The 25012-nt window shown below is 38.4% G+C and overlaps 1 pseudogene; it reads right to left on the bottom strand.

Annotated features, from left to right (window-relative positions):
* Positions 1-2344: 2344 nt before the first annotated feature.
* Positions 2345-3885, bottom strand: LOC137268786 (putative nuclease HARBI1; annotated as a pseudogene).
* Positions 3886-25012: the final 21127 nt, after the last annotated feature.

The following is a 25012-nucleotide window of genomic DNA, read 5'->3' as shown; positions in this document are numbered from 1 at the left end:
GCCCGCTCAGCCACCACAAAAATGGAAGTCGGACAACTGGTAGTCTAGACTGCGTACTTTGTGTACCCCTCTGATAAGTGTTAATTGGCACGGTTTCCACGACCGAAAGCTAACGCGGTGGCTGAGCTGGCTAGGCGGTTGACTTTGTGTACTGGCAATTAGGTGCCTGACATCCTTTCTGAAATGAAATGCCTTTTGAATTTTGGAATCGTATATCAGATTGACGTTCGGAACTAGTCGCGACACAATACAACAAACTTACACAAGTAGTAGGAGAAAGTCTACATCTGCCGGCTACTGGTGATTTCAAATTGCTGGTTGACAATAATTTAAATCATTAATGGAATTAGTGATGCTTGAGAAAGAAGCGTCCTGCTACACCCGATCGACGTTTCCTGCTTTATCCGGTGTAAGCAAGAAGCCATTAACACATACGCAGCCTGTCAAGGTTCAGTGGGAAACATTGCTAATTTAGTTCTCATCCGACAAAAGTGCGATAAAATCCTAGTCTGGAATAATAGTTGGACTAAAACGTGTTACTCAGACATCTATAACACAGACTGAAATGTCGGTAGATATACTTGACATATTCCTTCAAGACTTTCTTCAGCTTTACTGGTTGTACTTTTACGGAAGTATCTAGACCGTTGAGTCAGGTATTATTCTCATCGGCTTATGCTCTTGAAGTTATATTGTGGTGGCGAGTGGTCCTGTGCGTTGTGTACAGGTCATAAATCAGTTGAAGTTAAACACCGTTGATTTCTGACAGTGGATGGGTGGCCGTGATTGGCAGTTTGACTCCTGTGAGTTTCTAGGACGTCGGTCCTGGCCACAACGAAGCACATGTGAAACATGTGGTCTCACCTTAGGCACCTTAGGCAAGCTTAACTTCATAAGATGTACAAAATTGCCTCTGTTCACCCAGCAGCAAATGGGTACCCAGTGAGATAAAGTCATGTGACTATAACCTTCTATAATAGTCATGTGACTATAACCTTCTATAATAGTCATGTGGCTATAACCTTCTATAACAGGCAACTTGGGTTATCCGGGTTACTTATGATGATCTGTGTTTTAGCGCATTAATCATGGAGATTAGAGCATTATAAGATTTCACATTATTATTATATTTGACGCATTACATGACAAATCTGAAATTTTGATAGTTGGCATAAGGTGAATAAATGTTTGTACCGAAATGAAGTCGAATTGAGTATTATTAGGTATGTATTTCTTTCGAGTGTTCTTTACGGATGGAAGTACCCTTTCCGATTTTGCTATTTTATGATATCACCCGGTATCAAGATCAAGATAGTTATTGAACATAAGGTCTCCAGACTAAAAGTTTATTAATACTCCCTTACCACAATGTGTTTTCGATATTCATGGAAACAAAAACCTTTATGTGTTTATTTGTAAAATGATTCCTGCACGTATCATTTAGCAGTTTAGGCTAGACTTATGCCATAATTTATTATGAATACAGAATGGATTAATATTTCTCACAAGTGACTGTCATTAATCAAACATGGCTCATGAAACACGTCTGTATCTTGTCTGTGGACATTTTATCAATGGCATATAAACTAATTGCATAAATCAGAAATATTAGGCTGAAAGATGTTTGTTTGTTGCAGAAGGGGTCGATCTGGACTCAGAACTGGGGGTGAAATATAGAAAAAATATCAAAATATCAAACAGAAAGGTAACCTTTATACTCCAATACTTATTTTACTGCAAGAAATATTATGTGATTTGCATATGACCAAAATCAATAAATGACATAAATCAGTAATTAAATATTACAGTTTACTGTTATATTACTATCTATATTAATATTTAATGCTTCGCATGACACAATCTCATATAAGAATACATTCTTAATTGTTTTAAAATGCAAGTAGCGACTTTACTACTGATGACATCACTTTGAACATTTTATGCTGTGTGGAATAACAAATAATGTATATGCTGTATTTCTTAGCACAGGATTTTACATAATTATTGAGAAATTTATGTTCGAAGGAATAAATATTTAATTTAGCGTATTTATTTCATATCTCTGAAACTGCTGCAACCCCTCATGATGGAACAACACCCAATGTAGTAGATCTCAACTCAGCTGAGGATATGGCCTTCGGCATCACAGATCTGGACCCTACCATGCTTTCGAATTCCTTCTTGGGCGGTGAACCAGCGGTACATATACAGTGTCTACTGAAGAAAAACTACTAAAAGAACTTGAAAACAAATTAAAGAACAAATACTAGTAGCAAAGCTGCAGCAGAAATTGACTATTTTACAAATTCGGAATATTGACCCCACTTTCAACTTCACAGAGTAATTAATAAGCAACATGGCCTCTGATTCTGAAACCATCATTTCCTGGAAGTTGTTGCTGTTGCTGGTCTGGACCCTGTGCTGTCAAATCATCTAAATTATTAATTACTATATCTTGCTTCAAAATTCCTATGTTAAGTAAAGTTGCACATGTGACAATATATTTGCAGGTTCTGGTTGGATTTGTTCTCTGTGCAGTACAGAGGCAAGGAAAGCGTCTTTTTAAAATGCAAAAGGTCTGTTCAGGAAGTGCGCGTGCCCTGCACAGAGAATAATTAAATCTCTCCTTGTGCCTCAGATCACCAGTATTGTGGTAGGGAGTCATCAGGTAGTGTCTGCAGGGGTATCCTGAGTCTCCAAGCAAGAATCCACCATGAACACCTGAAATACATATTTATCTTCATTAGTGTTTAAAAAATTGCATATTTGTGACATAATGCACACAAACATATGACAAGACTTGTTAAACGAGATTAGTATTTCAGCTGCGTCAAGGAAATATTTGGCCAATGCTGATACTTTACAGTTATTGATGAAGAATTAAACTTCGGTCACACAACATATTGTATTGTTTGCTGTATCCTTCATGATATATTTACTAGTTCAAGATATGGGATATGTGCCACAAATGATTTTAGTGAAAGACACAGTCACACCATGTATGTAGTTGAATACATGAAGGGGTTGCACACATGATGTATTATAGATGTGTACTTGTAAATAAACATATTTTTCTAAAAATGTTCAGTATCTTTATCACACTACACTGACCTACATGTGACATTTGATTTATTTCACTGTGGATTGTCACTATATTTTCTAATGAAATGAATAAATACTTTAACCTACTTGTTGAAATTTTGGACCATAAGTGCATTTTAAGTGAAAGTAGTGTATTATAAATTGTACTGTCTATATTTCTATATTGTTATAATCTGAAAAAAGTACAGTCGTTCTATAGGCATGGACAGTGTAACACGTATTCTTCACAACTTTGATACTTACCATTTTCAAAAGCATATATAAAAGCTTACTCATCATAGCATGATCCAGGCCAATTGGCCACGCAGTTGGTGATTTGAAACTTGGGGTCACAAACCATCTGAAGAAAATGCAGTCTTTGTTTTGAAACATATTTGGTCTTCTAAAGAGGATTGATATATATGAGGGGACTATACTGAGAAATATATATTGCTCAATGTAATAATCTTGTGCTAAATCATAGAATTGATAAAGACATGCACATACATTGTATGCTGTAGTGTATATGTGAGTTAATAACTATAATTAACTTTCTTTGTCAACATCTGTTGGAGTTGGTGTAAACATTCTGCAAATTTATACATGATATATATGTGTATAAATTTAGTGTTTCTGGAAGTTATTAAATTTAATGAAAATGCAAATAAATCACTGACGTATGAATTGTTATGTAATTACCTGAACATTTGGAGAGTGAAATCCCTTCCTGTCCACAAAGTCAGCTTCGTTTACCTTTGAAGACACAATCCTTATTTGTGTGCCATCAACACACCCGAGCACATTTGGAAATCATGACTACAAAACAAAAAAAACCAAAACTACAGAGGCGACCATGGACCGCTGCTTGAACCTGTGAGGCGGAGAAATCATTTTAGCACGGATACGGTATTGTTTATTTTTATAAGAGGCATCGGTGTCGTGCGCTAATTTTAGATCAAAAATGGCTGCCTCCTTAGACTCGGAAACGCCCTGTGTGTATCCTTATCGTGAATTATGTTTGTTATGATGATAATGTTAATGTTTAGATGTGACTGTTGCACGTAATACTTACCGGCAATTGCATGGAAAGCACGTTTCAAGTCAAGTGATCTTTGGTCAGTCGGAAATGCGATGAATCGGGATGCGAGTCTACAGAGTGAATCTGCCACTCTTCAGACATACCTCCGGCAGTTGTCTTGCTTACAGAAAATGACTCGGCAACTCAGATGTGAAAAGCACCAGTCGCAACAAACTGAAGGAAAATCAGTAGATGAATAATGGGTGGGAGACTGTGAGAACGCTGAGTGGGATGTGCTAGTTCCTCGCCGATTAAATCCACAAGGAAAAATGGTAGAACAACGAAATCTGTATCGTTAGAATAGTTGATCGTCGTTGTACAGTTACATAGGGTTGAAACGATCCCTGAATGTCCCTTGAATGTGTAGTCTCTTTCTCTTAGAACGAAGCCGACGAACGAGACGAATCATTTCAGCCATGTTAATATTGTCTTAAGTCTACTCAGGGGCAGTCTGAGGAGTTAAGATCAAATTTGATCTTAGACTTGAGATTTTCTCAAAGATTGATCTATGTCATCCCCGATTTAAGACACAATTTAGGCTTAAGTCTAAATTTTCCGGAGTCAGATACTTACTGCATAGCTAATACACAAGCGATGGCGTACAACACTGACACTGTATGTTACAGGTTGTATATATTATCATTAGCAAACAGTATCGTCTCTTTTGCTCTCTTGTGTGGTGTAGTGGCAATTGTTGTAGCATATAGTGACACGGTAGTCGATTTACGATTCTGTGAATGTCTACGAATTCCTTTCAGGGTAACGAAACAATGAGTTTACTATGGACACACAGTTTGGTTTGTCCGCTTTGTGCCTTAATTCGACAACTTCGTAGACGCAGGACCAAGAGTCCCAGTAGCCCATATTAGATATTCGGGGTTTTTTTAGCCCCCAACCGACTACTGGTGCAAGAAACAAATACCCGCCCACCCCGCCAACCTTCACTTTGGAATTATTGTGTATTATCTGACACCTACTATTAGGTTGAAAAGATCGAATATGCCCACTGGTGAGGACCCATTGTCGTGTCCTATGAACCTTCCAGTTGAAATACGTGTTTGCTTCAACAATTTGTTCGCAAAGACGTCAGAAACAAATGCATGACTGCTTACGTATATATTGTCCTTATTTCGTCTTTGATGTTAGCGTGAACAGCCAGGGTTGATCGATAACCTATCCATCGTAGCGACATTTGTTTCTGTCCTGCACAGAGCTGGAAATAAATACACCATATTTAATGCAGAAAATATTGTTAACGGCATCAAGTTTATTCCTGCTTAATAAATAAATACGTACAGATGAAAGCCCTCGGGTTTGACAGTGTTTCGAAATATACCTGTACCATAACCTTTAAGCAGAAAACTATTGCACTAAATCAATTTCTTCCAACTTGCAGTTCAGATAACAACTTAACTGCTGGTCATATATTCGGCGTATGCCTCGTAAAATGGAGAGTGATGCGTTTAAGATCATATGCTGATCGCATATGGCGTACATCTCCGTTTGGAGTTATCAAAGAAGAAATCATCTTCAATCAGAGAGTCTGGAAACCGTCATTCCTAAACAGTTAGCTCACGTCGTGTAGATGCTGGCATTACATTCCACCCAAATGGATGTTTAATTCTGAGAGATTCAACAACTATACATTAGAAGACCACAAAAGTATTGGCCATCAGCTTTTGTCGATGAGTTTCACTTTCCAGTTACCTTGAAGCCAATTATTAGAGGATCGGTCCTCTTGAGAAATCAATCTGTCCCGGCTGCCCCTAAGCATGCGATTGTAATCAAATCATCCTTATCACTTTTGCATTATTTTGCCATTTCTCCACAAAGCTATTTGATTACCGATTGGTATCTCTTCATCACGGCGGGGCTTGATGCTCAACAAAACAATTTTGGAAGACAGGACATTGTATTCAGCAGGGAAGCATTTTGTTTGTATTTGATTATAATGCAACGCCAAGGGAAACAGATACATAAATCAAAACTAGAAAGCAGTTATTGCTATTTTGTGTAAATAGTATTTATACGTAAAGTTAACTGATATGAAAATAACAGAGAACTTGCACAGTTGTGCGAGAGGCTTATATATGCTTCAACTGCTGACTGCTGACGTTCAGTGGTCGTGGGTGACGTAAGCGTTATTCATTTGCTGTGGGTGACGTAAGCGTTATTCAGTTATTGTGGGTGGCGTAAATTTTATTCAGTTGCTGTGGGTGACGTAAACGTTATTCAGTTGCTGTGGGTGACGTAAACGATATTCCGTTGTTGTGGGTGACGTAAACGTTATTCAGTTGCTGTGGGTGATGTAAACGTTATCCAGTTGTTGTGGGTGACGTAAACATTATTCTGTGTGTATGGGTGACATAAATGTCATTGTGATTATGGATGACATAAACGCCATTCAGTGATTGTCGATGACATAAACGTCATTCGGTTATTGTGGGTAAAGGTTATTTAGTGGTTGTAGGTGAAGTTTACAACGTTCACTGGTTTTAGGTCATCTATGTGTCCTTCAGTAGGTGTCGACGAGTTACACGTCCGTACATTTCTGAGTGTGACATATACGTCCATCGGCTGGTGTAGCTGACGTAGAAGTCCTTCAGTGGCTATATACATGTTAACTGATGAGGGTAATGTACGGGACATCATAAATCCGCTCCAAAGCAGGCTGAATACACTGTAAGTGAAGCCGCCCTAAAATACCCTCACTGAAAATTCAGTGATTCTGAATGACACATCTCGAACAGTCGGGAACCTTCGGATATGGCATAAATGATCCTAAATTGGAGCTCGGTTGCACTAATCTCTGTCCACTACTCGTGTAGCCTCTCCTGAAGAGTTGCCAGAACGCATATTCTGGTTGTGGGAGAAATGAAGGCATCTTGATGACGATTCGTAAAGAAACGGCAATGACGATTCAGCTTTGTTCGTTGCTTTTAGAGGTTTTTAGGCTAAATTAGCTGAAAGAAAGCTTGAATTGCACACTAGCCACAGAGCAAGCAACGGATACAAATAATTACTCATAATAACATACTTCTGCACAAGATGACACACTTTTCAGAAATTCCAATTACCCGCTCACTCTTTGGGAACCACTGGCACTACAAAAGTGTTAATGTACTCGGTATAAATGTCAAGGCCACGTGGCAATGGTCGACATTCAAAACAATATTCGCGGTTGTGTAATCACCTACATTTGCAGGCAGAGAAAGGAAAATTAAAAACAATATTTCTTCATAACAGGTGGACTAACACCCAATTCAAATGAGTGAAAGATTTCTTCACTTTATAAAATAACAGGGACTGATATTCAGAAATTATCCGTGCTAACGTTTCACAGAGACCGATACTTGTTGTATTTGATGAGTACTAGCTATGCGTCATGTTCCAAGAAAAAGTTCTTAAAACATCACAATGTTCTTTAAATGTGAAATGAGATGAATGTTTCACTGTTACCATCTAAGATGACACAATTTTCAGAAATTCCAATTACCCGCTCACTCTTCGGGAACCACTGGCACTACAAAAGTATTAATGTATCAAAGACGGAAACTGAATGTGATACATCTATAACAAAAACTAGTCAATTATAATATTAAAGCATTTCTCCCATTCATATAAGTGTTGATTTTAACAGTGTGCTATCCTTTTCATTCTAGTAACAAAAATATAAAATGCCAGAATCACCTCCTTTCAAGACCGGTATTATTGATGAGAATATCCGATTGCCTAATTAATCTGATCATTATCAATAACTAGAATCCGTGTTCTTTATACTGAAATACTGATTCATTTGAGCATCAATGCAATCCCTTTTCACACCCCAACTGATCATTCGTCACTGTCAAAGTCCCCCCAAGGCAACGAACTGCAAAGAGCACTAGCGCGCATGACAAGTGTATTTATATCCTGTGCTGTTATTTGCCGGAAGCTGATCAGCTGTGACAATTCCACTTTTCACAGCGTTTTCATCCGCTTGGCCTGAATAACCTTTATCTTGGGGCAAGAGTGGACCAGCAACGCTCACAGATATTTTCTTCAATCTTCAAGAGTTTTGGATGTGTTGATCGGCTTCTGGAGGGTCAGTAGGCCGAGGGAACGATAGCCGAGATAGAATGTCTGAATGTAACTGTACACAACCGTGGACAACATTGAATCCTAGCAGAAAGCACACTAAATACACGAGCCTGGAAATGTTACCATCATTGAAAATACACGATGTTGACACAGTTTGATCATCATATTTTGAAATGCGATGTTTCCTGCCGTTCGCAGTCTTGACACGCAGTATTGATATGCGAGCATTTTTGCCTACATTTATTGTTTGTGCAGGGTTGCTTCCCTTGGGTGTGCTAGGATCCGACGATTCCTATGGCGGCGGTACACTCACTAGCTTTTGACATCCAAGACCTACATCCTATTAAGCTTTCTCACGTCATCCACTGACATTACTAATATAACTGTAATGCATTTCAAAGCCATGTTTAACCTAGCTTACTTACTAATGAAATATTTAAAACAAGGGTCTTCGCATTACATAAAATATACATTTAGAAGTTTTAGAGAGCTTTTAACCATTTTTGTCTATGAATTATTGAATATGTTCCATGTATCTTGGTCTTAGCACTGCATCGGCCACTGGGACATCCACCAGTAGTTAGATTTTACGACATCGTATCTCAAATGTTTTGATCAATGTTCATGATATCAATCTCTGGACTAATCGAATAGCTACATACCACCGCCAATTAGTTGGAATACTGCTGAATGAACCGTTTACACAACACATAAACAAAACACAATTTCCTGCACCAGCCTGTGCAAACTGCTAGAGGCACCATACCCTGTTGGTAATGGTGGAAATTCATTATTATTTCATCACACTGCTATGTACGTATGCGACCAGGCGTTCTATTTGCTATTGGTTGTAAATTCTCGTGGTTTGATAAATGAACCAATGCCCTTGGTAGGACTTTCGTATAACCCCACACTCTGTACACAAACAACATACTCAATAGTACGGATTGCCATCGATTTCAGCCGCCAACACTTGATGGTATGTAGACTGTAGGTCTAGAAACCAAATGAATCACATGAATTATGTTCGCACTCTTCCTCGCAAAAGTGTCAACCTTTACTATAACATTTTCACTTCTGACACCTAATAATTCACTTGTGTGAAAATCGAACAAAACATCATATTTTCATTGGGTTTTCAGCATCGATCTACTTTGGGGGAGATGAATCAAGCTACAATGAATAACTCGTAGATATAGATATTGGGCAATCATTGTTCTCCAGCCATGTGGAGTGATTTGTAGAATTGGAAGGGGAATGAACTATCGTAAATGTTAGCAAAATATATATTGGATTGTATAAATACATTGCATGATGTTCCTATGTCTTCATGTTGGAAAGGACCCGTGAAGGTCCCGGAGTAGAATAGGTCATCAGCAACCCATGTTCGCCATAAAATGCGACTATTCCTGTCGTAAGAGGCGACTAACGGGATCGGGCGGTCAGGCTTAGAAATTAAGTATGAACCAACAAATTAACAAATTGTAAACAACAAAGAAATACAATCATAATTCAAATTTACCATCGAGTATAACCACATGTAAATAACCACAATAAGCATGTCCTTGCGTGATTATTTGTCAGTGCATAATCTAGTCTCAGTATATAATGAATAATACTGTCTTTAGATTTATTGGTGACCTATTGTTTCAGTTCGTACGTGGACAAGCAACACACCATCAAATCAATAACAAATAGCAATGAAATCAGTGAACAGTCGTGAAGCTAGTTACAAAGAACTAGGTTTGTATCAAAGGTGAAAAAACACTGTCTTCAACACCACAGCTGATTTTGTTGTAGTGCGAGATGAAACCATCACTTCCAGACTTACATAGACAGACTGAATAACAGAAAGTTCAGTACGGTACTGGATTAGTCAAATCTGTACTTGGTGATTCCAGATTATATTGATGCCACTGGTTACTGTTTATTACTAAATGAACAAACGGAATCCACATGAGCTCCGTGGCAGCTGATAGTGCAAACGGTGCTTCCTTGTTTAACAATATTTACATGTTCATATAACGGTGAAATTTAATATTTCAATGCAGCAGCTACTTCACAATGGTAATTGACGTCTCATTTACTTTATACTACATCAACATGCAAGTTTAGATGAATAGATTTCTGTCCGGGGCTGGCGCTAACTACTTTCGACTACTCGAGAGTCATGATTGGTCAGTATCCCTCTATGTTTGTGTGTGGATACTTTGGACACATACAACTAAGAGGTGATTCATCTATTACCAGGAGGAATAACTTTTATAAACGTAGTGTGAAATGAAGGAATTGGAATTTTTCTGTTAGAAAAGACAATCAGAATACTGGTGCGATACAATCAGTTTATATTACCAATATTGGCATAATACTTTATGACCTGTAGGGTTTATAGCCAATGGACACGCAAAACATCCTCAAATTCAGAAACACGTCTCAGATGCCTGTCTAAATTGCCACATAACTAGGTTTTCGTGTCCTTCGTAAAGACACGATTGTACCCCACACTTCCTGTGCTGATAAATCGCAGTCGTGTAAGGCCAAAGATCAGACATCATATCTTGGCCACTGATGAACTCAATCCATGAGACAGTGCATGGCCAACTTTTCAATCAGCGTTTCGTCCTCTCGACAGCTCTATAATATAAATCAGTCAATGCTGTGATTTGATGAAGGGTACTAATTCTGACTTCCATTTTATTGCAATATTCTCAGAAGTTCCGGAAAGTGGAGATGTGAAAGATCAGAGGCCCCAATGTGAGTCGTCTCGTATAGGGCAATATCGTGTATAGCTGGAAATATTGGTTCTGATCGCCTCAGACAAAGCCGTGCTGGAAATGAATGTTGATGTGATTAGTTACATATATCCAAGTCTAGTTCGATTACACATTCCGTCTGCAGCTCACAACAGAGGACACCTGAGATCTGGCTATGTGGTATGATCTAATATCACGCATGTACACAAGGCAATTGTATTATTCTGTGTTCCCGTTCAAGCAACAGTGACCACAGTTTATGTGTTGCTGGAGGATGTCGATGCACACAGCAGTGGAAACAAGACTTCATTTGGCGCCCTGGAAAACATCAAACATAAAACATAATATATATTAATATGTAATATATTTTCAAAATGATCAAAGACGCCAACTAGTTATATCTTACATTAGTTACTATATATATATATATATATATATATATATATATATATATATATATATATATATATATTAGTTACTATATATGTGTTATATAAATCAATAACTCACATGAAGCTGCATAAAAAATTAAATGTTTCTCAGGCACATTTTTAAGTGACGAGGACGGTAGAGCTTTTTGTATTTTTTGATAGAAAAAAGTGACCAGGGAGGAACATGTTTTTCTTTTTATTCTCTCAGAAATACAGCTTGGGAAGTTGAGCACGTCTTAATGAGTTTACAGTTAGTGATAGTTGTTCGTCCAGACACTCATTCTTATAGTGGGCAAATGAATAATCGGGACGCGGTCAAGGCAAAGTTGTTTTTTAAATGGCAATGAATCATTGTTATGCGCACACATAAAAGTGACGCGTCAATTCCCGAGAAACATTTCACTTTTTTAGCATTAGGTATAGCCATTAAAGGATCTGAATGTGTGTCGTTGTAGTTGCAACTCAGGTATGCAACTGATCCGTCGCTGCAGTCACCACGTTGTAGAGGAGGTCGTACAGTGGGAATCACAGGGTACATATGTTCATATCAGTTTTAATAGCATATAATATACTGTAACAAATATTCTGATGAAAAAAAATAAGGGATCACATGTTAGTGTTCCTATATTTTTACAGGTTTCATCACAAGCTTTGTCTCACTGTTTGCGAGGAAACCTGGAACAAAGTAAGGGAGCACTTGTGCTTTCATGTGATCCCTTGTTTTTTCCATCAGTGTATATTTATACATATTCTATGACATACACTGTAAATTGAACGTAGTATGCAAGTCATGCCATATCCGTATTGCATTTATAACTGCAACGATTACGATATGTTAAGCTTAAATAAAGTATTTGTGTCTGTATAATTTATGATTATGTAGCTTAGAGTGTTGCTTTTAATGTATATGTCAAACAGTGAAATGACTTGTATTGTTACCATCTCCTTCATTGTTGCAAGGTGTCAGTTTGTCATCTAAATAGTCAGCAAATGAACAGTTCTCACACCGTAGCGACCCCTGAAGGTCCCGGGGTAGAATAGGCTTTCAGCAACCTATGTTTGCCATAAAAGGCGACTATGCTTGTAGTAAGAGGCGACTAACGGGATCGTCATCGGTACCCAATTGCGCAGATTGATTCTCATGCTGTTGATCACTGGATTGTCTGGTCCAGACGCCGCCATATAGCTGGAATATTGCTGAGTGCTTCGTAAGACTAAACTCACTCACTCACAGCATAGCCAGTGTCCTCGTGAATACTTTCACGAGACCACCTTAATGGGTATTGCAATACCACTGCACATTGGGACTCTGTACTTTAGGAGCAGTTTACGTTCAGTGTTCTCCCGTCTACGTGGGACTACTCTTCTTCGACACAACTTTCCCAATTTCCCGATCCAGAAACTGTCACTTGGAATGTTACTGATGATAAACGTGTTGCCAGAATGAAACGTGATTATATCCTGCATGTCACGAAATGAAATTTGCATCAACATACGTCAAAGGAATATCTTAAGCAATGACATGAAACTGAAAGGACGTGTGTCGTCATTTGCACTCATGAACCCATGCAAACATTCTATGTTGAACATTGTTTCAACGAGTGTGTTTTGCGTCTTACTATCCCATAATAGCTCGGAGCTGGAAGTGGATCTTCATAGAAAGAATCATCATTTTATCAGTGAAAATTGTCTTCATCAATGCATCAGCCACGAGGCAAATCGATCTCACAATGGACTGACACTGACGTTATCCTGTCAGGTGTTTTTTGCAAGACGACACATGACATCTTCCGCATCTCTCCAATAAAAGCACCAATGTTGCCCATTTCGAATATTCAAAGGGAATCCCAGCCTGTCTCTAACGGCGATATTCACAGCATTGTTTTCACATGTATATATTAAGTAATTCATCGAATCATTTTGAATTCATGACTGGAATCCAAATTTCAATAAATGGATTAGGAAATACATCCGTGTTATAATTATTGTCATTGTGTTTAATTGTATAAATACATGTTGATGTTACAAAAAAAATCCAAACAGAGAGGCGTAAAGGTGCTCGAGTGGCGGGTTTCTCTTCGACTGGAGCACGAGTAATTATTTATCAATGATTTTAACCAGGAAAGTAGTCCGTCATAACCTAACCCTAGGTCACCACTATGGTGTAGCCAAGCAAGGGATAAGCATGTTTGATGCCATCACATGGATTTCTTACCCATGGGTGTGTAAGAAATGTTATTATTCCCTAAACCCGACTGTTGGATTTATAAATACTGAGTACATTGTCCACGATAGCATAGCTTGATGAAGAATAGACGGCAATGCCGAAACACACATAACAAAATCAGTCTCAATGTGTTTGTTTTTTTATTATTTATTTATTTATTTATTTATTTATTGAAGACAGATATATAAACCTTTCTAAAATATTTGATGTTCTAGATATTTATACAGTGTATATATCCATATTAATGTAACCCCGAAAACCGGAATCTTCTAAGTAGACTTTTGTCAAAATTAGCGTTGGTTTGCTCGGGGTAGGTTTTAGTGCATAATCGATTACTCTAACAACTATTTACGTTGCGTTCTTGCTTTGCAAGTGTTTTTCATGCAAAATAATATGTTGTTAGTTTTCGAGTGTTCTAAGTTGTCATCTGACCAATGATCATGCACAATTTGATCACGTGACCTTGAGATTTACCAATTTTCAAGTGACTTTTCAGCACGGAAATTGAACGCTTAACTCTCCTTATGTCTGCTTTTTTCATGAAATATAGTCCTTATGAAAGTAAAAAAAGGGTTTAAACGACAAAAATACAACCCGGTAAAAAACAAAAAAAGACTTTCAATATCCATATAGTAATGATTTGTAGCTAATAGTATGTTTTCAACACTTAGAACATATCAATTTTGAGAAAAAAGTGTTTGGTCAAGTGTTCTATCAACGATCTTTTTTCGATAATTTCTTATATATCTTATTATAATTGAGCTCATGCTTGGATATTTTCTGATGTTTGCCATCTCACATGCATGTGCAAAATTCGGAACAATTCGATTTAATAGTGTAGAACATTTTGTTCTAAACTCGATTGTGAAAACTCTGGTTTTCAGGCGACGAATTGTAATGTTAGTTTTATACTGCACTCGAAAATCTCACAATGAAACGACATACGGTTACACACATTCGTAACCGTGTCTCTTGGTGTTTTTTGCGTTAAATTACCTACAGTAGCAGTGAAGCGATTTCTATATGATAAAATAGGCATATGGATAATTATCACAATTTCGACAAAGCCGGGATACAAAAAATCCCCTCGTCAATGTATTATGTGGGACATACGTAAGTGTGAAAATATCACAATCAGAGAAGAGAAAGGTCACTTCAGATTGCTCTTTTACGCTCAGTGTCTGTATGTGTAAACTGGTGGTATGTTTAAGCAGTAAGCCAAGTTCCGTAAAGCCGAATAGAAACATCCTCGCAACATTCATTCCAGTTACACGCTTCTTCTTTGAGTCTTGAGGAAGTGAGCTCGAATCATTTCCAACACATAAATACTGTTACGTTTAAAGGTGCTTGCATGCACGAGTGTCTATCCTCAACCGATGTATGAAATGCAAGTCAGGAAGTCTAGATGCATTAACGAAACATGATCGCTTCATCACATGACTCTCGTACACTTTAAGAAGTCCAATTCGAAGTGTTTAAAATGCGTCAGAAATGATCCCCTATCGGAAGTGTCATCGATTATCCCCAACAGCCAGCCAGCATCAGTCCCCGCATAACTCATTTAGATTTAGAATTCATTAAAAAGGAATATAGAATCGTTTAACGATTTGGCTCAGTAAACAGAAAACCTTAATCGCGTTTTGACAAATCTCGGAAATTTAGGAAACTAAATATTCAAATAAATCCATTTACAATTCAAAGTTTTCAAGAATATTAAAACGTAATCTATCATTTGAAGTAATCATAGAAGGACAAATACTGTTGCAAATGGGCAGTTTTTTTGTAATCGTTCTTTCCCATGACAGGATATGGTGATACCATTGATTTAGGGAATTCTGTGAGAACATTGAAAACACATTTGTAAAGCCGTCATAATGGGAATAATTGTCTGAACCAGAAAGGGACTACGAACTTTAAAAATCAATATACCCAGGAACTGACGATGAGGCTGCAACATCCCATACCAATGCTGTATATGTTCGAGTGTTATACAGCCTGCTCCACTCTCCAGCGACTGATAATGTCATTTACTTCTTCTTACACTTTCGCGGAGAAGTAAGATAACTTCATTGGAACAACAAGATACTTCAGTGAGCTGCATGCGTCTTGATATTGAAACTCACTCCCAACTTTAACTATTCTTCGTCCTCAGCTGAGAGTTCTCCTTGAAAACTATGAGAAGTGGCATTACAGAAAAATGTCTTGATCTGCAATAGCTGGTAGCAAAAGGAGAGGTATCGGGTTCGGCTGAATTCAATAAAACTTTTATCAGATTTAAGACTAATTTGGCAAAAAAGCATACTTGGATGGCTGAGAAATGCGTTCCAGTAAGACTAAAAAGAAATTATTTAGAAGATGAAAAGGGATTTAATGAAACTATTTTAAGACGAAGACCTTGTCAACTTATTGGAAAATGTCGTTTTCTCCACCACTGGGTTGGAAATCCTTTTCGATGGGAATGTTGTAGGTGGAATTCGATAATTAATATGATTAAAATCGACTTGATGGATTAATCATCATCCTGTTAATAACTACAGATTAAGATCAAATATGGTCTTTAGACACGATTTTGTGTTATGTGATGCTATAAGGAAATAACAATGATAGTAAGTTCCCCTTATGGACTTATTTACTGTGTATCATGAAGATAATTTCTGTCAGTGTTATTGTCGTGTTTTACGCTTTTGTATTAATTCTTCAAGAATCTTTTACGATACCATTTGTTGTCTATCAAAATTTCATGTGCGCACCCTATTGTCATCTGTACATGTACAGTAAAACCTGTTCATATTGATGTAATATAACTTACTCTGGCCTTCAGGCGTCTGAGATGCAGATCTATATAGATCCTTAACTATCAAAGACCTTCATTAGAACAAGGTAATGAAACTGATACTTAGCAAACGTATGAAGCACATAGGAGTTTTTTTGGTTGGACTCGATCTCTGTCTGATTAACAGCGAAGAGGTAGAGGCTGTTTTTGTCAGATTGTAGATCAAATCAGGAGTAGACGCTGCGGCAGATCGGACAATAGCCTCGTACCATCCATTCTAAGTCTGAGATTAATGGTCAGGTCAGTCGCTGTACTTACCGTCTACCTCATCTTGGATCATGGTATTTAAAAGCGATGGAAGCATCTTGAACTATTTCTCAGACTGGGTGTCCGATAAAATCGATGGAAGTGCGCCTAGTTGATCAATCGTTTCGTCAAAGCTGACCTGTCACTGGACAGGCTAAGGATGTATCATTAGCCACTCTGTGTGCTGTTACCAGAAGCAGGACTTCGAGGAAACGTACATTACAGACAAGGTGGTATTTGGTGGCAAGTACTACGTTAATCCGACGAGACCATTATGTGTATCAGGGAATAGTCGATGAATTATCTCCTTCAATTCGATGCTCCCTTGAATCAAGTGAAACGTATGCTTCTAGTCTAGCCCCCAAACTGTGACTTTGGTTTCCCGGTTACAAATAACTGCCACGAATTCTTCGCGTCACATGCAGCGTGTTGGGTAATGGCCTGACACTACGTCGACTGTTGTCAAGGACGACGTCCAGAAGCTAGCAGTGACGCTTGCATCTTCAAGGATTATGATGGTGAGGGATTGAAAAGGAGTTGGCGTTGACCAGGGTTGGGCCGGTCAGGGCATCGTTTTGGGGCGTTAAGGAAAAATATATTAGCACATTAAAATTCACATTTTGAAAACATCGTTTCTTGTGATTTTCACTAACCCTGCAAGCAATAAGCAACGATTAAAACCTTCACCTCATATTGTTCTACTGCCTATCAAGGAGTAGAAATTAAAGTTAATTCATACTACAATGAGCAAAATATTTATGTACGTTTGTTGAGTAGACGGTGACCAGTTTGTTTTTCTTTGCGATACTTCACAAATTAGTTCTGAATTTAGCACTTTTTACGTTAAGTGTCTGTATTTAGTCTTTACGTAGTACTACGTTAATCCGACGAGACCATTATGTGTATCAGGGAATAGTCGATGAATTATCTCCTTCAATTCGATGCTCCCTTGAATCAAGTGAAACGTATACTTCTAGTCTAGCCCCCAAACTGTGACTTTGGTTTCCCGGTTACAAATAAATGCCACGAATTCTTCGCGTCACATGCAGCGTGTTGGGTAATGGCCTGACACTACGTCGACTGTTGTCAAGGACGACGTCCAGAAGCTAGCAGTGACGCTTGCATCTTCAAGGATTATGATGGTGAGGGATTGAAAAGGAGTTGGCGTTGACCAGGGTTGGGCCGGTCAGGGCATCGTTTTGGGGCGTTAAGGAAAATATATTAGCACATTAAAATTCACATTTTGAAAACATCGTTTCTTGTGATTTTCACTAACCCTGCAAGCAATAAGCAACGATTAAAACCTTCACCTCATATTGTTCTACTGCATATCAAGGCGTAGAAATTAAAGTTAATTCATACTACAATGAGCAAAATATGTATGTACGTTTTTTGAGTAGACGGTGACCAGTTTGTTTTTCTTTGCGATACTTCACAAATTAGTTCTGAATTTAGCACTTTTTACGTTAAGTGTCTGTATTTAGTCTTTAATGTATGCACCGTTTTATAAGTTGCATGTGATATACAGCATGACCTTGGAAAAGCGCACATTGTTATTCTGTCCCGTTTGTTAATCTGCTCGCTCACCGAAACTGCTCACTCGGGAAAGCCTTGTAAGCACGGCCTCGCGATAACTTTTCCCGATATTAGGTCCGCGTTATTATTCGAACGCAAACACTGATATGGTTCTTCTGTATCTTAAATAGGAAATCTGTAGGTACACAGAACACAGATACGGAATAACAAACTCACAGACATAGAAACGTAATCAAAGGGAAGTCGGTGCGTAAGTCCCGAGACATTCAAAGTCAATGTAAACTTAGTCAGGGTTTTTTAAACGTAGTATTCTTGTCTTAATTGTGGGTAACTTTAATTGTAAACCAAAAGTTACTGTGTTCTGTAATCTGATTGGCTGAAAAACATGATTAAATGGTATTAGATTCCCGGAAACTGAAAGACTATTCACCGCGTATTGACACGTAAACAATTGTTTTGTTGTGTCATCAACAGTGGTGACGTCATTCAAATCATATTGTGACGTAAAGTTAGAATGACGTCACAAATGAGGAACTCCAGATGCTACCATGAGAACCAGCTGAAACGGCCAGCTGATGACACTTCACTGCTGTGTTCGTATTCGATGTAAACGAGTGCAGACACTAAAACCCTTTGGTTTACTTTTGTGTTTACAATGTCGATAAACATCATGTGTTGGCCAATTTCCGGGTGTTATTGAGTATTTGAAGCGCGGGAATGCATTTGGAACCGACGGCGTCAGCCGAATTGGTCAACACATGATGTTTATCTCCTAAATACAATCGCCACCAGCTGAAGAGATGATGTAAACCCAACTATATATATATAAGTATTTAATTAGTATATAAGTATTTAATTGTAATTGTGATATTCTCGTTGTTTTACTGCCCTTCATCGTCAGATTTACAGAATAGATAATTGACAGTTTTTTTCATTCCAATGTCAAATATCTCCTCGTCACTATATGGCTGAAATATTGCCGATGTGACGTTAAATATAAACTCACTCACTCAAGGGGAAATCTACAATCATAAGTGCCTGACACGACCAGGGCACGTAACTCTGCATGGCGAAGTCCTGTGCTCCACACGGCTGTGCCTCAGGCGTCTCCTGGAAGGTTTCCGTGCAAGTCAAAACGGGACATTATTCAAGAGGCACAACCGTCGACGGGGACGTCGCTACCAAAACATGACGTTAGACATCTGTTTAGGGAGTGTGACTTATATTTTGAAGAAGAGTTTGTTTTCTGTGGGACGAGTCCATTGTATAGTGTCAGGTAAAATGATAATACTATCATTGTGTCAGGTACAATGGATCGTTCCAGTTTAAGCGTCAGGGATCATGTAAAACGACCATTCCAATGATGTCTTGTATGATGTCTTGTGCAGCATATGGGACGGATAGCACAACAATATTTGTAGGGGTGGTGTGTGTGTGTGTGTGTGTTTGGGGGGGGGGGGTTGACATGTAGGAATAGAATGTAGAGAATGGTCTTGTCTTGTTTGAATTTCACTTCGAGCGAAAAGGATATCAAATACAGTGAAATTACGATTTCGAATCCTTTATTTTTACCTTGCCAATTGAACATGTAAATCGTAGAATTTTATTCAGCTCAGGATAAAAAAATCAAGTGGCTGTTTGTATTTCAAAGGGGTAAGTGCAGTAGTTGGAACAGTTAAACAAATGCATGTGTAGTACGTGATGAGCGTTAACTTATTCTAACCCTACTTGTTCTCGGTGTTTCATTTAATGTGCATATTATCTTGTAATGCAAACCAGCAATACAAACCAATAATGGGGAGTTGCTTGATTTTTATCATGCGCGCTTTAACTGCGTGGCCTGTCTTTAAAGCAATATAGGTTCATGCTATGAAACAGGAAAACATGACATGGACCTCACCATCACCATTTCCTTGTAGCATTTGTATTCAATGTAGTATTAGACAGAGTTTAGAGTTAGATATTTAACTTCATAGTTGGTTTGAAAGCACCAGACTACAGTGTCAAATAACACCGCAATGTCATCTGAGCTAACACGTTTTGTCTCAAAATCCACCTGTATTGAAGGTACATGGATTTGAGTTCCTCGCGATGGAATATCAGCTATTCTAATTAGTGTTCTGAATAGAAGTAATTCACCCCACAACATCAACTATCTGGGGCAGATACATGCCGTGCGAGGGTTGTGCTAAGTTGCGCTCAGGTTGTGACTGTTGGTTCGAATTTAACATTCATTATGATCAAGCTTCTATGCCAAAACCCCCTCATTCTGACATTAGGAGGACGCGTCATAATTGGAGGACGTATCATAATATAACACGCATACCTTTCGAGGTGTCACTATGGTACCACCAAACATGTACAGCATGTTTTCATGTCATAACTTTTGACACAGTGAGTCCAGTATGATCTAACAGAATCAACCTTGTTATCGACACGAGAAGGTTAAACAGAAAATGACGATCCCGGCTGGAACTGATCTTCAGCAACCCAGACGCATGGGTATCGTAACGGGTGACAAAAGAGACCGAGCCGTAATGGTCGTTTGGTACATGCATGTCATCGTCTCCCAGCTGCGTCGATCAATACTCATTGTATCAACCACCTCCTTGTCTGGTACAGATTATTTTCAGCCCACTGTCATACAGATGCATAATTGCTAAATACGATGTTAAACAAACAGTTGGTCAACATGGGAAATACTACTGGTAAACACCCCACTGTGGCCCCGAGTTGTACTTTAAAGTTTGTCTCTATAAGCAACGTCTATATTCTGTTGAGCAATTGGAGAACACTAATGACACGCAAGTCGGTCGGACTAGATGGCATGTTTACGCTTCAAGGATCCAGACCCTGATTTTATTTCTTTGCATATTGTGGAATTCCGTGACAAGATGCTGGTTATCTGATTGTGACGTGAACTGGCAGTAGGGTTTGCCTGCCCAACAAAACTCTCATACCGAGCTGGTATTGATCCATGGAATAACTGTAGACATGTGTCAACGTCATAGTGTCTTTTATCTGCTTTCATCACATGTAATTGCACTCCGTATGCTGACATGATTAATAATCGATTCAAAAATATAGATCAAGGCTTGATAAACACACCCTTCCTATATCTTTGCAAACCAAACTTTGTGTTTATGCCTAATGTCTGTCTTTGTCCGGTAGCGTTCACGAATGATTAAATATCGAAATGTTTGTGAAACACTAATGTGATTACAATGGTACAGTTTACAGAGTTAAATTGATATCAGAATGATTTTAGCAGGGTTAAATGATCATACAAAAACTCGATGCTTTCATCCTCGCCACGAAAGAACCCTGATGTCGGAGAAGGAAATCTCGGCATGGTTTAATTGGCGAAAGATGAAACTATTCCCAGCTCCATGCTGTTTGTGCAAGTATAATGACAGATTGATAGAGGACATGTCCATAAAAAAATATTGATATTTCTTTGTAACTGCTCATTGATTGTTGGCTTCGATGCTAATAAAAATCCTGTAGTTACCGTGGGATCATTTGATCTTCTACGCTGGGGTGATGCCTGGCGCAACGAACACGGCTCCTGACGGATTCCGGCAAAAACAGTTGAGTTGTGCTATAAAACAGTGATTTCGATAAAGCTTATGTCATAGTTACCACTGGTCATGGAACCAGTAATGATCTTTCTTCATACTTCTCAACGCGTACCTATAGCAATATTTTGTGCGATTTGGTCTAGTTTAAGCACCACTGCCAATTCATTCCAATTAGGTAAGGAAAATTTACATGTTCTGGGCATCCTGACTCGGTGCGCCATGCCGTTGGGGCAGATGCTGTGACCTACAGATGTTGATGTTTGTGTCGATCAGGACGTGTCTGTTGTCATGGACTGATGAAGTTTTCCACGCGAGTACGTGTAACGTTTTACACAGCATCCATCCTAACGTTATTTTCGAGAACAGTTTCATAAACATTATCATATTATTATGGTATTAAAAATCAAAAGCTCAAATCTTGTTCTAGGGTAGGTTTGTACATGCACACACACACGCACGCACGCACGCACACAATGTGCAGACGTATGTTGTAAAATCCATCAGTCACCAAACTAGTTCAGTGAATCCTCAAGTCTTACAATATTTCAGGCTACCAATATAAATGTCACTGGAATTAGTTGTCTTCATTGCCACTGATATCTAAAATAAAACATCTTTTCAGGATGTTTCCTGTTTAAGTCTCTCTCAATACAGCTTATATGTGAGAAACCTTTACATTTAACTGCAATACTTCCTTGTGAAGCAAGAACGAACGTATTTTAGACACAGAATCAGACATGAGTGAGTGAGTTAATATTTAACGTCACATTGGCAATAGCTCAGTCATATCGTAACGAGAATATTTTACATTTAAATGGAATATATGCATATTTTAAAAAGCAGTCAACAAAGGACAGTAAAACAACTAGAATATCACAATTAGAATTAAAACTAGCTTGGAAAGTTAAAACTAATATCGCTATTTAGACAATACAATTTAAGAACAGGCTATAGATCGCCAACAACAGAAGGTAGATCAAGATATTAGGGATCATGGGGACTTACAGTAGCTTTGCTACCTACATGGGTTGTATTTATACCATCCCTTCAGATGCTGGCGATTGTAGAAAATGTTAGCCAAAATTAAAATACCAAGAATACTACATTTAAAAAGTCTGGTATAATCAGAATGGAATATTTCGTATTGCGTTAGATTTTGACCCACTCTCGACATCGTGTGATACCACGTGTCCGTCAAGAGACCAATTATGTGTCCATCTAGAAAGGTTCGTTTATTGACTTCACTAGTGCGACCCGCTACTGGTTTCATCAGCAATTCAATTAAGATTGAGACCGCTGATGAACATCATAGTGGCCAGTCTGAGATTCCAATGAATATATTACTTAGCTCGACATAGGCAATGACGCACAAGTAGCACAAGTAGTGCTGTGATCTTGTTCCCACACCAAAAGCCCAATAAAGGGCCAACTAAACCTCCTGCAGCCCCATATACATCAATCAAGGAATTTGACAAGAATCGTATTAGAACTGGTTAGGCGAAGGAGGAAAATTTTGTAAGTGTATGTATCAACATGATGTTAAATGATCGACACAAATGAACGCGGGACCAGTTGTGTCTGTCAGTTCCAGGTTGCTTGCAGAATACTTCGATGCCTCATTGGTCTAAACTCACAGTTTCAACCACTAACAAACGTTCATCCTTCCCTACACCTACATCAGCGTCTATATTAACTCCTTCACTTGACATCATCTACATTATATGTATGTATGTTACCCAGTCATTTCTATTGTTCTCGCCGTTAAGCCGAGAATAGAATGCAGGGTCCCATATGCTTCAACTTTTGCCTCCATTAAGCAGCGATGAGCATGGCTAGTGTAAGGAGGACAACTCACATGGGAGTACCGACTAGGAGGGTTCACCCATAGTTTGATGGATTTGATCGATTTGCACCAGTGGGTCTCTAATCTGTTCCTGGGAGTAACCGTATTCTTGCCTCATATCTGTTCCAAAACAAGTCCGACACCTGTGGTGTCTATGCACGATGCTGTCAGTAATACTATCGATCTTGAAATATATCAATTAATGTGTCAAATGCAGCGTATATCGGAGTCAGTAATCACATAGCGAATGTTAACACACTGGGCGTATTTCTGATGTGTTACCCCTTGCCTCGGGGACTCGTCATTATTGTATCTTCAGGTCTACAGTTGAATATGTCTCGCAAACCTAGTTAGGTAGGTCTCTATATGATGCTTGATGTTTATCTAGCTATTCATGGCCAACAGCTCAGAACCACTTTTGTCAACATGCAGACTAACATCTTGAATGACACAATCCGGGGGTATCGTACACCAGCTGGGTTGAGGCAGCCACTGTCAGTGTACAGAAACAACATTGGCATTTCTTGACAAGATTACTATACACCTTAATCGTTGAGATAATGACTCACTTTGATGTGATAATTTGCTAATGTTGTTGATGGAGAATTTACCTGAGTATGATTTTAAAATGTAAGCAAAGCTAGCGGTACAAAATGTCAAAGACATCGTGTAGCAGAGAGCAAAACCATCATCAACTGCGCTAACATGCATCTTAAATAACACCGCGATTTTCTTATGCGGGATATCATTCCTGTGCTTTCTGCAGGGACACAGGCAAACAATTACACTCACATATTTCATTGGAATAATGCAGGATAATAAGGGGAGTTCACTAATGAATTCTCTCCTGTTTATGGCCAATCCGTGTTCTTCTGTGAAAAAACTTCAAATCTGAGCTCACTCACTCACTCACTATTCCTGTGGATGGGAATTAGATCAATCAATTTAATCAATTTAAGAGAGATTATTGTCAAATGTGTTTTACATGGGCACCAAATCAGGAATTGTTTATAATCCAAAATAGATTTCACAGAATTTATGCCAACAAACTGGGAAACATACTGTCGAGGGCTTTGACGTTCCTACAGAGATGATTCTGTAGTACGCGTATTTATGGAATAGTGAAACACAAGTCACGAAAATATGTTCAGATGTAAATAGTTCACCTGGAAGCAATCGGTATATCACATTGACGAGGTTTTATTTGAAATGATAGCACCTTGATCTAAAGATACACCTTCGCTGACAAAGAGTCTTCAATCCGACAAACAATTTAACTTCAAAGTGCAGTTGATTGTCTTTGACAAATCCAATCAGATAATC

This window comes from Haliotis asinina, chromosome 16 (assembly GCF_037392515.1).
Source record: "Haliotis asinina isolate JCU_RB_2024 chromosome 16, JCU_Hal_asi_v2, whole genome shotgun sequence".
Lineage (NCBI taxonomy): Eukaryota > Metazoa > Mollusca > Gastropoda > Lepetellida > Haliotidae > Haliotis > Haliotis asinina.
This window is presented reverse-complemented; position numbering and strand designations above follow the sequence as displayed.